Below are 3,208 nucleotides of genomic sequence, written 5' to 3'. Positions count from 1 at the left end.
CTGACCCGGCGGGGTGGCCGGCGGCGGACGTGGTGGCGCTGCTCCTTGGCGGTGGGGCGGCGTGGTGGCGTAGGGTGGCCGACGGCGCGAGCCCGGCTCAGATCTGGGCCTTGCGAGCCCCATCTGGGTCTTAGCACACACTACAAGAAATATGTCAACTAGTGACCTTCTCTTAGTGACCCTAGCTGAATTGGTCGTAAATCCACAGCCATTTCGCTTGGAAGGGTTCAAACCCCGAATTGCCTTACACCAAATGGTCATAAAGCAGACAAGAGTGGTCCATGACCTTATTTCTACCTGATTACAACCAATATAAATGGTCATGGGGTTGTGAACGTGGATGCATTAGTACTTATTGCTATGACTAGGCGCCACCTCATCAGTTTTGCCTATGTGTCATGTCCATGTGGCAGTTTTTGCCCTAGGTTGTGAAGCAACCTATATTTCTGTCATTTCCAAAATTCCCAAAAAAATCTCATAAATTCTTTGGGTCATATCTTCATCAAATATGTAAAAAAACCTTCCTTGCCTAGTTCATAAATAATTCAAAAATATTCATTTTCCTATTCTGTTCAGTGTGGTGCTTTGCAAAGCAAGTACCACCTAGGCTCCTCCTTTTGAGCTGAAAATTTGTGAAGACGGTCTTCTTAGTAACTAATCATCCTCAGCCAAAACACACGCCCATTAGCCATGTGCATTTCCTATACCGCTAATGAAACACTTGGCTGCTTATTTATGTTTGAGCATCGATCGGTCTCCTTGTGAGAATCTTATGTTGTGATTTTATTCGTAGCACCTACCTGGGGAGTGCCCAACCCACTAGACATGCCTAGGCCGCCCAGAACACATGGCAACGCCAAGGTCACGTGGTGACCATGCGACGGGCCTGCAAGTTTACGCGCTCTAGAGTTGGGGCCCTCGGCCACCGTCCAAACCTCGACGTATCGCCAACAAACCATGTATTTATGATTAAATCTTACCTAATAATAAACCAGCGATCGCTTCTGGTCGTACGTCGTCGGCGTTTTTGCAAAAAAGTCCCTGATGTTTTAGTTATTCAACCCGCGGTCCCTTTTTAAGTCAGAAAACATTTCGTCCAGTAAGTTTTCAAGAAAAACCCATGCAGTTTCCTGTATTAAACGTGCGATCCTTTTAAAGTGAGAAACTATTTCATTCGTTTCTGGGCTTGGGCCTTACTTTTATTCGGCCTAACACAAGGGTTGGAAACAAAAAAACACACGACACATGGGCAAGCATCGAAGGAGAGCCGGGGTACGGACGCCGCTGCTGCCACCTGCGGATGGTCTTCCTGTCCGGCCACCCGTGAGCCCACGCGGGTGAGCTGCCGATCTGGCTGGGCTGCCTGGCCACGCAGTGGATGGCAGCAGTTCGAGCAACTCCTCGACGCAGGGGAAAAGGTTGGCGGCGCTGGAGTCGTCGGAACGGGCAGGCGGCCATTGGGTGACGCGAGGCCGCGGCACCGACGCGAGGAATACGAGCAGATCAGGGGGCGGCAGCGACCGATCTGGCTGCTGGTGCGACGGCTTGCTCCGGCGGCGGCGGCGTCTTGCTCATTCATAGAAAGAGAGATAGGGCGTGATGGAGAGAGGAGGAAAGGAGAAGGAGCAGGGGGCGCAAGGTCAGGAAGGCTGTCGCTAGCGGAGGTGGCTCAGGCGACCGGCCGGCGGGCTTCCCAGGCAAGGCTAAGGAGTACGCTAGCCTGAGATTCAATAGAGGTATTGTGCTTCATCTTCTGAATTGGAAACCATGGCGTGCCTGAATATTTTTTTTTTCTAGAACATGATGCTTGAGTTGGTAATCATTCTTGGGTGATTTATCCGATATTACTGATGGATCATCCTTTGGAGTGCATGACTTGAATGGATTTCTGAATTCCAAACAGTATGCTGTCGTGATGTTTGATTAGGGTCTTCTGTGAATCCGTACCAAAACCATGATTGTAATTTGTTGTTCCCTCTCTCTCTAATCCGGAACAGACACGGTGATTCTGGTCGGAGCCGTGGCTACGTGATTCTGGCCAGCGTGCATCCATAGTCAGAGGACGCCGAGCCTTCCTCGTTGCAAGCAACATCAGCTCGTCTCGGCATGAGGTCTGCACGCTTACCTAATCTTTCTAATGGAGACTGAACTGGAATTTGTGTCTGCGCTGCTTCTTGCAGATAGTCCATGGTTTGTACAGATAACCACATGTAAATCTTAATTTAGTTGATATTGGAAAAGATTGTTTCTTTTGAACCTTATATGTGGAGCAACTAGAAATAGTACGATGTGTTTTTCCCTGGCTCCCACATTAGACCAGTGCTCTAATGTTTGTTCCAGGTTGAACATGGCAATAAGGTACAGTTTGAACTTCGTGCTGGCAGAACTTTTTCGCCTTGAAGCATTCTGTGAATTACACCATGAATAGCAACAACATCAGGCCATTTGAGAGAAGGGGTGTCCCTGGAGTTCTCCCTAAATCTTACTGCATTCTTAGTGAGAATGAGGAATTATTATTCACTTGAGAAAATAAAGATTAAAATGGTGAGGCTCTCAAAAGTGAAATGACTTTTTGAGCTCGACATTGACCTTTTTTTGAGCTAGATATTGACCTTCTGAGTAGCACAATAGAGGTCCTATCTGAAGCCTTTTACGTGCCTATTACAATGATCTTTTTATTTTCCTTTGTATATTAATTAGAGAATATTATCGTCTGCTATAACTGCTGAAAGATGTCATATTCCTTTGTTATAATGGTGTTTGCAGTAGGAGTGTACGCCTCTCATTCAAAGAAGAGGCTCAACAATCTTTTGGATGGACTTGTGATTACCACATATATGATCTTATGAAGCAGGAGTTGAGAACTACAAAATCCATCTATTCCTGGAATGGAGCTGGTTGAAGTTGGGCCTTCAATGGACCTGGTAATTAGGTGGCACCGACGTTTAGTAAAGCCAATTTTTTATGAGAAAATGCACCAAAAAAAGTTTAGTGGAAGTGGATTAGATTGTTTGTAGTCATATGCCCTTGAGAAATTGTGTGCTTTCTTTATTTCTTCTGATTATAATTCTTTGTTTATTTCTAACTGACATTGATATGCAAATGAAAATCCTGTGATTTTTTTGCCCTCTCATTGACCATTTAATTTTTCAGTCATAGCTATATACAAAGAAGTATTGTACCATATAGTTTTGTGTTTTCGGAAACG

Source organism: Triticum dicoccoides, chromosome 6B (genome assembly GCF_002162155.2).
Source record: "Triticum dicoccoides isolate Atlit2015 ecotype Zavitan chromosome 6B, WEW_v2.0, whole genome shotgun sequence".
In the NCBI taxonomy this organism is placed as follows: Eukaryota; Viridiplantae; Streptophyta; class Magnoliopsida; order Poales; family Poaceae; genus Triticum; species Triticum dicoccoides.
Note: the sequence above shows the minus strand (reverse complement) of the source record.